We start from the raw sequence: 12,767 nt of genomic DNA on the forward strand, positions 1-12,767 counted from the left end.
ACTTGGCAGCACGGTTTAGGTTACAAGGTGGTTGGTGTTCTGTCATCGGTTGCACTCGGTACAGATTACACCTGTATAACGTAATTGATTCTGTGAGATTGTGAAATACTGCGGGGCGCTGCCCCCATAGACGGTTTTAAGGCACATTCCACGCCGGGCATAACCGGGGCGGCCGACAGGGCTTAGCAGCGGCGGCACCCCGGCGAGACGCGCTCGGGCTGCGCAGGGAACCGGCGGCGGCGCGGCCTGCAGCCCGCCTCGGCCTGAGCGCGGCGCCGGCTCGGCGGAACGCCGAGACCCGGGTAGGCGCCAGCGGAGGCCAGGGCACCGGGACAGCCCCGCCGGGGGCACCGGGACAGCCCCGCCGGGGGCACCGGGACAGCCCACGGCGGCCCCGCCGCGCTCTGGCGGAACCGCGCGGGCCGTGCAGAACACGGCCCCGCCCGCTCGCCGTACGGCAGTGTCGCGCCCCGCCGGCTCTTGGCGGCAGCGGAACCGGCGGGCCGTAAGGCAGGTGCGCGGCGGGCGGGGGTCGGGCGGGCGCGGCGTGGGGGCCGCCCGGGAGGCCCCGCCGTGGGAGCTGCTCCGCGGCCCCGCCGGTGCGGAGCCGCCGCCCGGCACCCGGTGCGGAGGGGACAGCCCGCACCGGCCTGCCCAGGCGCGGAGGGGCGTCCCGCCGCCGCTGCGCGGCTCTGTGCCCGCAGCCCCTGGGGCAGGAGCGTCGCTGCGCTGCCGGCGGGGCCGGGGTTCGGGGCAGCCAGGCCGCGGGCCGGTGCCACGCGTTGCCTCCGGCGGGGCAGGGCGGGCAGCGTGCTCGGGGCGGGCAGCGTGCTCGGGGCGGGCAGCGTGCTCGGGGCGAGCACCGGGGCCGGGCTGGCAGCGGGGCCGGGGCTGGCGGAGCGCTCGCCGTGCCGTGCCCCAGCCCGGCGCGCATCGCGGCGGGTGATGGAAGGCCGCTCCCGAAGGCCCGGGTGCCGTGTGCTCCCCTCCTGCCTTCCGGGCTTTGCTTATCGGAACAGCTTTGCTGATGGGAGTGGTCAAGTGGGAAACGCACCGGTGTCGAATGTACTTTCAGTACTTACTACTGGTATTAATAAATGTAGAGAACGAGAATTGAAGAACGAAAAAAGCATATGGTCACATAGAGTGTTTTTCCTTTTTGGTTACTGCTTCATTTTGTTTGGTAGCAGTAAACTGACAGCTTTGCTTTTAAAACACAGGACAGTCTTGTAGCATCCTACGGCTTGCACTCACGTGCTTCAGGAGTGTATCATATTGGAATTCAAATAATACCTTTGCTTAAAACCTTCTGTGAGTTCTGAATGTAGGTTTTGTTATTGTTATTAAAATAGTAACATTAGTGTAGACCCTTTAAGTCTTACAGCTTTTTAAACAATTGACTGTAAAGTAGTACTGTTGATGTGAAACCATTAAATGTAATTTCCGTAGAGAAGAAATCTAATAGTCACACTTAGTTACTTTCCAGAGGATAGACTTGACTTGAGTCTAGCCAATGTCTAGAAAAAATATTGGGATTTTCAGAGACAGTGTGGTAAGGGTTATGTATGTTCACATGGTAGGTTGCAGAGCTAAGTTTTCAGGAGGAAGAAAACCAAGCCAGCCGTCAGGTCAGATGCAAACTGTCATTCATCTAAAGATGGCACTGATGACAACTGAGGTGGTATGTTTGATTAAACACATGCTGCTTTTCAGCAGATGCTGTAGTAAAATGATCTCCTTTGGATCTGACTTGCTTCTGGCCCAGAGGAGAGTAAGCTTGCATCATCGTGGAATTACATGTGTAGATAATTGGAGGAACTCGCATCACATTTATATGGGCCAACTCAAGGGCTGCTATGCATTGTATAAACAAACTACTTCACATGTTGGATCTCAGTTTTCTCTAAAAGCTAGCTTGGCCTTTGGAAGATGTGAGGTCACAACTTCCACTGGATCAGAGAGAAGGCAAGAAATTGTAAAATGGTAGTATTTTATTCTGACAGTTCTGTGTGTACAGAACTTGCTTTGAAGCTAAACCTGAAGCTCCTGGAGCAGGTCTGGTGGAGGGCTATGAAGATGATTAAAGGACTGAAACATCGGTTATGAAGAGTGGCTGGGAGAGTTGGGCCTGTTTAACATCAAGAAGAGACAAGTGAGAGAAGACCTCATAAATGTGTATAATGTATATAAACTGTCTGAAGAGAAGGTGCCAAGAGGATGGATCAAGGCTCTTTTTTGGTGCTCCAAAGCACTAGGACAAGAGACAATGGGAAGACATTTATGTACAGGAAGTTCTGCCAGTACATAAGGAATAACTTTACTGTGTAGATGACTGACCACTGGAACAAGTTGCCCTGAGAGGTTATGGAGTCTCCTTCACTGGAGATACTCAAGAACTGTCTGCACTGTGCCATGTGTTCCAGGATGGCCTGCTTGAGCGGAGAGGTTGAACTAGATGATCCACAGTGGTTCCTTTCAGCCTTACCCATTCTGTGATTATGTGATAAAGATTACTTTAATTTGGTCTTTAAAGTAGTTGCAGTCCCTTGGTTCTCAGTATAATTTTCAGTGTTTTATTGTGTAGTGTTCTGTTTTCAGGAAGAATGTTTATAGTTGAAAAATATTTTTTTACAGAGTTAATAGAAAACTCATCCTTCTAAAAGGCTGGTGTATATTTCTGCAGGTCCTGTTTACCTACAGTGCTTTCTCTGAAAAAGCTATCCTTTATAAATACTAAATTGAGCTCAGGCCAATCCATGCTATTATTGCATGTTTCATTCCTCTTCTGTTAAGTAGTTACAGGAGCTGCTAATGGGGTATGGAGGTGGTTGGAGGAAGGAAAGACACGTGTTGTCTTTTGCTGGTTAGTTATAAAGTTAAATTTATTTGAAAGCTGTTAAAAGTGGGATTAATTCTAGCTTGTATAGGTGTTTTGAGTGCAGAACAGATTTCTTTTCTCCCTCCTACAAAATTTCCCCATAGAAAATTGAAGTCCTTTTTACTCTGAATAAGAGCTTACTGTTTTCCTGGTAAATTGTTTGTAGTAACAATTGTAGAAGTTGGTGTTGAGCACTTTCTAGCCTACACATTTTCTTAAACTGAATTATGCTTTAATGTTTGAAGAGAGCACTGAGACCAAAATCTACTCTCTAGTTCAGATAAACTTATCTAATCAAAAGCAATTTAGCAAATGATCTGTAATGTGTAGCTGGATGTCTGTTAGAAATACAACAGCTGATGTCTGAACTAAAAAGAGAAGGGAACAAGGGTAGGACCCAGAAACAGATTGAGAGACATTAGACTCCTAAATCCCAAATTGTGATCCTCAGAATCTGTTGTCATTTTACCCTGTAGTTCTGTTTTCAAAGATGTTTGTCTAGTGTCTATTTCCTGTAGCAGCCAGTAGGAGGTGCTTAGGTGACCTACTGAAAAAAAAAGGGAAGACAAATCCAATTATACCTTCACTTTCATATTATCTTTAGTAATCCATGATTTAAATGACTGATTATCACCTTCTAAGCTGTTGAGTATCAAGGTATTTGATATCCATTGATTCATCTAGGCGTACCTGAACTTTTAGTCTTTTTGGCATCTTGTGGCAATGAATTCCCAAATTCAATTATGTTCTTTGCAGGAAAGTCATTCTACTTGGTATTATTCTCACCTTAAACTATTAAGTTTTGTCATGTAGCTCTGTATTCTTACATTATGAGCAATAGTCAGTCATTGTGTATTTAGCCCTTCTTGCTTTTTAAATACCTCATCACATAACAGAAAGGAGCAATTTTGTGTTTATTACAAGCACAACCCATAAGAAAATGCATAGTCAGGGCATTCTTTATGCTCATCTCTCTCTGAGGAATTTGATCGCCTCTGTTTGAGCAATGCCAATGTGAGCACATTCCTATACCAGGTTTAGGAGTTAGCTTTCATCACAGTTGAAGTGCTTGAGATTTGTGGCTAAAACAATGTTGATAGCACAGCAGTGTTTTGGCTGCTCCTGGTCTGCACAACATCGAAGCTTTCTTCCACCCTCTCTGCCCAGCAAGGGGGCAAGGGGGTGGGCAAGAGGCTGTGTAGGGACCCAGCTTGGACAGTAGACCCAAACTGGCCAGTGGGATGTGCTGTACTGTGTATTGTCATGCTCAGAAATACAAAAGAGGTAGAGAATGGGTTTTTCGCTTTCAAGATGTTTCGTTTTTGGAGATTAGGAAACTTGTAGCATTGGTCACCCTGTGGGATGTGGTGAGCATTTCTTTCTTTAACTTGGGGGCTATTTTTCTATTTCTTCATGTCTTAAACTGTCTGTATCTCAACCGTGTAAGTTTTTTTCCTTTTCTTCCTATTTTTTTTCCCTGTCCCACTGAGGGGGGATGAGCAAGCAGCAGCATGGCTGCTGGCCAGGGTCAAGCCACCCCAACACTGCACAAACACCTGAAGGAAACAATAGTAATAGCAGCACCCTATGGTTCTGTGGTGATAGTGCTCACTGAATTAACCAGTGTTGTGAAAGATCCTTATGCTGGGTATTTATTGAGCTTATCCTAGGCATAGATATTCCTCTTGAAGTTGTACATGACTGTGTATAGTTCAAAGAAAATCAATGAGACTAGACTAAAGCCAAGAAAGAGTTAGACTTCAGTAGCAGTGTGGACTTTTTGAGTATTACAGCAAGGGCACTTGGTGTTCTCTGTCTTCTATTTACAACATAAACATGTGGACTAGAGTTTGGTGGCCAACCTGTTTAAAATAACTTTAAAAGAAAAGTGCATCTTTTACCTAGTTGATATTGTAGGGATAGAAAAGTTGCTGGCTCTCCCCTTTCAGTGTATTCGGAATTTGTGGGTATAAATTATCCATTTCCCTAGACTTTACTGTCATTTGTTCTAAAGCATGAGTTTACTGTTACTCTTTTTTGCCCAAAGGCATGTAGGATGTTTGGCCTAAAAAATAGACTGAATCTGATATTAGAGGCCTGAATCTTAAACATAAATAGGTCTTACAGCAAGAATAGATGATTGTGGAATGATAGGTTGGTGATTGAGGCATTTGCCAAGTGAATTGTGGAGGAAATATCAGTTTTTCACTTGTAAACTGGCTTCTGAGAAGTTGTGAGAATAAGCGCATGCCTTTGTAGAGTTGTGACTTCCTTGCTTGCATTCAAATATTCTGTAAACCATGCAGACATTTAAATAACTGCTCCTTTCTTTGAAACTGCTGAGGGCTGCTGAACTGTGTCATTCAGTGAGTTTCTATTTGGAAACTGGATTCTGATGAATTTGTTCAAGAAATATAAAGGCATTAGTCTTAGCTGCTGCTCTAAGGGGGAGCAAGTGTTCAAAATATGAGTAGACATGTCACTTCATGATATGGTTTAGTGAGCATGGTGGTATTTGGTCAAAGGTTGGACTTGGTGATCCTGGAAGTATTTCCAGCCTTAATGATTCCATTATTCTAACATGTCTTCTTCTTGAAAGATTTCGGAAGAGTAAAGAGGATCTCTGAAAGACATCTCTTCCATTTCTTATAAGAAATTTCTTACTTGTGGTGAGTTGACCCCAGCCAGTACCCAAATGCCCTCCCCTTGCCTCTGACTCACTCCCTTCAGCCTTCAGTGAAACGGGGTAAAAGTAGCAGACATTAAACCTGTGTGGATGTGTGTTTTTGTTCCACATACCCCTTGCTTCTCCTTTTCCAGAGTTTTTACTGCTGAGCATGACATCATATGGTACACATCTATGTTGCTTCTAAAACATGAATATAAATGAAATGCTTGGTTATGTAATTTTCTTGTTAGGGTAGCACTTTTGTTTCTGAGGCATCTTTGAAAATTGATTCTCTAGGTCTGAACAGGCAGTCTGTGTGCCATGCTAAATACCCATCATAATTGTTTAAGGGCTTTTAACTGTTCAGTGGGAGATTCTTGTGTAGTATGTATGTATGCATTAGCTCACATACATAAGCTAATTATCTAAAATGTTTTAAGAAATTTTGCATACATTCTAGCAGAATATGACTATGACTTGAGAAATGCAGCCATTAAAAAAAAATGTATAGCTGCAAAAATCCTGCTCTAACCTCCTCAAATCACTAGAGACATAATGGGGCTATTTTCCTTTTTATTATAACTGCCAGGAATAATAATACACCTCAGTTTATGTTCCCCTCGTTTTCTTGTGTGGTAAACAGACACGTTTGCAAGCTTTGAAAAGATGGTTTGGGATTTCCTCACTGTAGGAAATTGTACAGGTGTCTTTCTCAAAATACCCTCTTGCATATATATGGCCAGCATTATAGACAGACAGCCCAGGAAGGATCAGCAGCATTTGTTAGTTTTGGTTCTAATTTGCACTTGAAACATTTCAGCACTACCTTTTTTTTTTTTTTTTAAAGTTCTAATTCTAAACTGCAGTAATGATAAATTATCAATTAGAAAGCTGTTACTTGCTAGTCATCAAATAGGTGATGTGCTGTTTGAAGTGCCTGTGTGGCATGTGAGCTCTGTAGAGAAGACAAGGGATCCTGCCTTTAATAATATTACTTTATGTGACTTTGTATCTATCCAATAGTTGAGTCTTGCTTAAATGTATTTTTAATTAACTTTGGTTTTTTCTGTATAGAAGAGTCTCTGCCTTGAAGTAGGCATGTTTTCAGGTATAGGGGTATACTTACAATGCAAACCAGACCTTGAATTAATTTTTTGGCATAAATTTTTAGGCTGAAATTTTGACTTTTTTCATCCCTATAGCCTACCAATGTTAAGTAATATTTAAGCTAAATCAACTGGACAGTGGTCTGGCTTGGGACAGCTTATTGTGTTTCTGTTACAATCTTGGGTTTCTTTACTACAACTCTCTCTGTGGTATTTCCTGCAGGCAGGAGGAGGAAGTTGTCAAGGGTAAGGCATCCCCAACTGCTGGCATGATTTGGACTGAAAAGCTTGTCTTGATAGGTTGATTTTTGGGACTCTATGCATCTTCACTACACTTCAGTATTTGACCACATTAGGTCAGTGAGCTGTCTTATGAATGTGCCTCTGTCTGCTTCTCTGAGAGGAAATACAAACCTATAACTTTTTAACTACTGAGCTGGACTGAATCTTCAGTGTGCTGTGACAAGTATCCAGTAAGGACTGCTCGACAGTGAGTGGTTCATTTATATGGACATACCTTTGGAAACGTTTTTATAGATGATGGCAGAGATTTTTAGGAGGAGTGTTAGAAAGACTAAGGGGTAGTGTAGTGTATTCAGAATTAAAACACTTTTTAGAAGAACTATGGATGAAATACGCAGCTTTCAGGTTCTAGTTCCTGTGTATTATTGGAAAGATACTAACTAGAGAGTTTTCTGCAAACTCTGTCATGGCTTTCTTACTCTTTACCAGCTCAAGCATTATGACAGGTATCAAACAACATAATGATAGAAAAAGCATAAAGGACATATTTTAGAAAATATTATAAACATTATATAAAAATTAAATGAATGCAGTAAATTCAAATATTGCAAAAGATATCAAACACTTAAAATTGCACAATACACTTGCATTATTTTAATTAAATTGGTGCATTTGTGTGGACAGTGACATCTGGTTCTTACTTTCTGTAATGAGTAATTTTTTACATATTTCTGTATTATTTACTGCAACCACTGGTAAAAAGTCTGACTCAAAAGCTGCTGGAAATAGGATTACTTTATTTATAGCTGATAGTTTGGGAAACATTTCATTTAGTGATAGCCAAAGTTGGCTGGAATCTGTGTTTCCCTTGAAGGCCATTTCCATACTTTTAGTACATGACAATTAAATTCATTTTCTTGTCTATTACTACAAGGGCTGTAGAATCTACAGCTTCTTTCTTAACTGGTTTAAAAATCTGCATATTTCTGTTCTGAAAAATAGTTCTGTAGCTTAGGTACTTGCAGGTTTTCTGTTTCAGATTGCTAGCATTACCATTATTATTACCACTTGTATTGATAAAATCGTTTAACAGAAAACCAAATTTTATTTTCTGTAAATGAGAAATCCTGCTTCAGTGCTTTCATAGAATAATTTTTCTGTAAGATTAAACGTGAATCTTGGCATAAGTTGCACTGTGCTTACACAGCTACTCTGTGTTGTCTGCAAGGTGCAAAGACTTTATTAGCCATAATTTAATTACTAAAGAAATCTTCGATTAGGAATCTCAGTGTTTGGCGAGACAGTTACTTCAGAACTGACATCCTGTCTTTGCAGGTAGTATGAACATTGCTAATGACTTTGCTGTAAAGAAAGTGAATAACTTAGTGGTTAATAAGGAGTAAGACAGCAGTCCTACACATACCACCTCTCTTTTTTGATTTGACTAATAATGTACAGGCAGGGTCTTAAGGATTAGTGTACCTGGCTTAGTCTTTTATTATATTGCATTTGAGTCCTTTTTAAATGCTGAAATAGGTTATGTTTTTCTCAAAAGGCATGTTTAGTGTTTCCTTCAAAAACATTTGGGAGAATGCTTCAGATACAAAATGATCCAATATCCACCTTGAGGCTTATTGAAACCCTTTTTTGAAGGAAATCAGCATTAATTATGAAGGATAATATGGTGTTGAGTGGCTAATAAACATCCAGTTATTTAGAACTGGGGGATAATACAATATTTGAGGCATTTGTTTAGTTGTCTGTAAATATGGTGATTTGAGCTATTTGAACACATCACTGTGAGACTTAAAAACCTTGTAATGGCCAGTAGTTCACACTGCGGGCTTTATCCTTGTATGCACTTGCTGTTCACTACAAGAGCATGTTACAGAGACTTTTTTTACTACCATGTGCAAGTTCTCCAGCATGCTCTTAGCCCAGCAGTTACACAGTTGTGTATTATACATATATTGTTACAGCGCTTATATTTGCTGAAATGCATCCCCTGTCCTCACAGCCATCCTCAGTGAGATGCAATGTGTGTTACTTAGCTGTCATTAACTCAAAGATTTTCTTTCTCTCACTTACCTATTTTTTTTCATCCTGCCTTTCCTTCCTCTGACCACCTACATCCCTATTCACCTTCCATACATCTCTTCCTTTAGTCACAAGCCTTTGTGGAACAGAGTAAGATGAAACCCCTGAGGTTGTTTTCAACCTCTGTTGATGGCACAGTGTAGCAGGGGCACAGAGAGCACCCTATTAAACTTAAAGCAAAACTAAACAAAATTACACCTCCACCATCTCCATCTTGTATTTGTGGATTATGTCTAGTGTTTAAATGAACACACATGTTACCTATGTTGAAGTTGGAAATTTGCTTACAGTACATCCCCACATGTAAGGCAAGTCTCAAAGTTTCTGTTGCTTGGGATACAGTTTATCTCTCTCTGCAGGGAACTTAAGGCAATGAGGTGTAGAACTATACAAACATTTTTTGGTTTAACAACTGAATTACATTTTGTGTTCTTGGAAAAGGAAGATGAGTTATTCTGAAGAAAGGGTTGTTTTAATTTTTTTTCTTTTTAAACAACAGCAATCCTAAGTAACTATCTCAAAGTACATGTTAAACGAACACATTATTGAGCCAAGCCACATGTTTGGCATCATCCCAGAATAGTATCAGGCATAATCACAGGAAATGGTTCTCCAGCTGATGCAAGCAGGCATTATGCTGAGGCACATGTCTGAATTTTGGTATTCACTGAGGTGAATATTGTGTGTTAGGAAGCCACTGTTTCTTCCTGAGTACATATTCCTTAATCTTGCTGTTGCCCTTTTAAAGATTGACGCAGACTTGACTGGAGATCAGTAATTTTTGACCCAGACAACTTGAGAGAATTCTAGGGTGGTGTCTGGGTCTTTTGTAGAAAGTGAGATGTCTGAAAGCATACAGTTGTTACTACATGGGGCAGCACAGTTTGTAAAGATGCAAAATACGAAGTCTGAAAATACTATTGTTTTAGTGTCATGCTTTTGCCCACTATTTCTAATTAATGTCCCAGACATTATTAAACCACTGTTATCCCTGACTAACAACTTTGATGTTAGGTCTGTATTTGTACTGTTGGCATCAAACATTCTTGGATAAGAAATGTTATTGAATCTAATAAAAATGTTCTCAGAGGTCCAAAATACCTTTTTTATCTAATGGTTTCATTTTTTTCTTTAAAGTGTTTTCTTTGAAATATTTCTCCCTTGATGTGTATGATGTAGAAAGGATATATGCTGAGTATAATATGTTGTTTGTATTTTTTTTAAATATCAAGTCTTATTTGTAAATAAAATATCAGATTTACCTTTGTGTTAATGAAGCTGATGAAGTTAATTGTAGCCATTCTAAAATGTGTTCATATCAGTAAAATTTAATGTTTGGGGGTTTATTTTTAGTCTTTTTATGCAGAAGTATAAAGTAAAATATTGTATTTGTTGATAAATGGTCTCACTGTTTGAATTATATATTTAAAATGTAAAAAAAGTTACTTCACTGTCCCTTTAGCTTTTGTATAGCTTGGTGGGTGTGATATCTTTTGCCCTTCTAGTTTCTTTTCAATTTGAAATGTTTCCACTTCTTCGAGTGAAAGAGAAAATGCCGTTTGAAATACTTTGTGGTCAATAGCAGCCTGCTATTCACTGCCAATGTCTGAAGCCTCTTTTTCTTTATAATGTTCTTTGAATTAGATTAGTTACTAGTAATAACTTCTTTAGGTTTTATAAATTGCAGGCTTACAGAGACAACAAGAAACTTATTAATAGCTGGAAGAATTATAGGTAATATAGGCAAAGTCTGGGAACATGGCTTAATATTCCCTAAATACTTTAAACAGAATGGCTGCTGTGAAGTCTTAAAGGATAAATAAAAAGTAAAATATTATACACTACAGAAGCTGGTAGTTTAGGATCATGTAACTGTGGATTTTACCTGTGATTTTTAGCTGTGTTAATGCTATGTTATTCCATTCTTTGTAAGGAAAGAAAGATTTCTGTTCAATTTGAACATTGACATGCCTGATCTGAGCATTCACCTTCTCTTAGCCCTACTGTGCAGCTGGCTTGATCTGTTAGAGAGCATAGGAAATCAGTAAATTTCAAAAGGATATGTCTTTTACAGTAATCTCTTTAATATTTCAGCAAAGAGAAAGAAATGGTTCTCTTATTTGCTTGTATTAGAAACATAGGAAGGCCAGGACTTGGACGAAAACCTAAGTAGCTGTTGAAAATATGAAGTGGAAGTTTTTTCTAGTAATTTTTGTTACCTTTGTGGTATTGCTAGAAATTTTTTTAATCTTTCACTTTAATGAGTAAAAACCTGCTGAGATTATGATTCATGTTTACTTTCAAACAATAAACTTTGAGTTGTTGCTTACCTGAACTCTGAGTATAATCTGTCTTTATGTTTTACTTTTTCCTATAGTTTCAGTGTTAAAATCACGCTTGTTTTTAAAAGAAGCAAAATAGTTACTTTAAAAGTTACTTTCTCTCATCTTCATAAAGCTTTAGAAGGGTGGATATTACTCTTTTTGATTTACAAACAGGCTTGGTGGAAAGTTAAGTGTTTTTTAAAAAGGCAGGAAATAAGATAGTTCTAGGAATCATTAGCAGAATGCACCCAAAATTTCCTTACTTGATTGGGGGTAGGGGAGGAGAAGAAATCTTTTTACCATGTAAAGTTGCAGTGATACAAGGGTAAAATTCCCCATTGTATTTGTCCTATGGAAATTTAGATTTAAGATAGTACCTTTCTCATACTTTTTTTTAGGGGGAATGGGCAGAAGGACAGCAAAAGTTCATCTTCTAATGTGGGCCCTGGTAAAGAGGATTTAACTGCTGTTACCTTTTAGGTCCTTGTTTCAAAACTAGGCAGATCTTAGCAGGATCATTTGGTAGTTCAGATGTTTCAGGTCCACTTGTGAGCAAACAGATACATTTCTCTCAAATCAGAAGGAATTAGTTACCCTTATGATAGCTATGGAACGATGAGGAGTAGCTGATCCACTCTAAAGGCAGTGTAATGTGGGCAGATATCTACATAAGGAGGCTTTATGTGAAAGCAGGTAATGTATTTTTTAAAAAACAAATATAAATTTACACTGCATCTTATAGGGCCACTAAATTTTTGATTTAGTGTTCAGAGCTGGCTCTAATATGTTGCAGAATAATAGCCAAAGTTTCTAAGTTTTACCTTGTTTTTCTGTGTTAACAGTGGAGTAATTAATTGTACTAGCTGTTTTTTTTTCATTGGTGCCCTGCTGAGAGTGGGTGTTGTGTACCAGAAGCGAAGGGGGTGTGTGGTATTTGACTGTACATGGGATGCAGAAGCCTTGTGCAACTGCTCTGCCAAACCAGCCCAATCAGACACCTGCAATTTCTGAAAGCACACAGGTGAGTGTGGAGCAGCATTTACTAGTACAAGATTAGGGTTGCACGGCTGGATTTGGTTCTTTGGCCATGCCTGGGGTCAGGACTGTGTGCCCTTTCTTATTTTCTGGTGTTTCAGATTTCTATTTCAGGAGCTGCTAATAAATAAACTGAATAAAGGAGAAAGAAATATTAATTTAAAATTCAGTTTCCTAATAAATGAACCTGCTGGAGATATGTTGAAATTTATAAGTGTGTGTGAAAAGTGAACTTTTTATAAGTACATTCTAACTTCCATAAATTACTGTGCATGGTACTTCAGAAAGGACAATTAAAGCAATATTAAAGTATGTTGTTATATTTTTTGAAAAAGGCACATAACACTAGAAAAAGGAAAAAGGTATTTCTAGTAGAAAATACTAGAAAAAGGTATTAAAATGTAGGTATAAAATAA

General features: G+C 39.8%; 1 protein-coding gene across 4 annotated transcripts in view; it reads left to right on the forward strand.

Moving 5' to 3' along the window:
* The first annotated feature begins 448 nt into the window (after positions 1–448).
* The window catches only part of ASCC3 (activating signal cointegrator 1 complex subunit 3), a 248,972-nt gene continuing 236,653 nt past the window's right edge, over positions 449–12,767 (forward strand). For 2 of the 4 annotated variants that reach the window (XM_021533823.3, XM_031504402.2), the window contains exon 1: positions 449–514. The gene's annotated coding sequence lies outside the window, so the exon portion shown is untranslated. Of the gene's footprint in view, positions 515–12,158; positions 12,338–12,767 lie in introns of all 4 variants that reach the window. The other 2 variants (XM_021533825.3, XM_021533826.3) reach the window with 2 other exon arrangements.

Source organism: Lonchura striata, chromosome 3 (assembly GCF_046129695.1).
Source record: "Lonchura striata isolate bLonStr1 chromosome 3, bLonStr1.mat, whole genome shotgun sequence".
Taxonomy (NCBI): domain Eukaryota; kingdom Metazoa; phylum Chordata; class Aves; order Passeriformes; family Estrildidae; genus Lonchura; species Lonchura striata.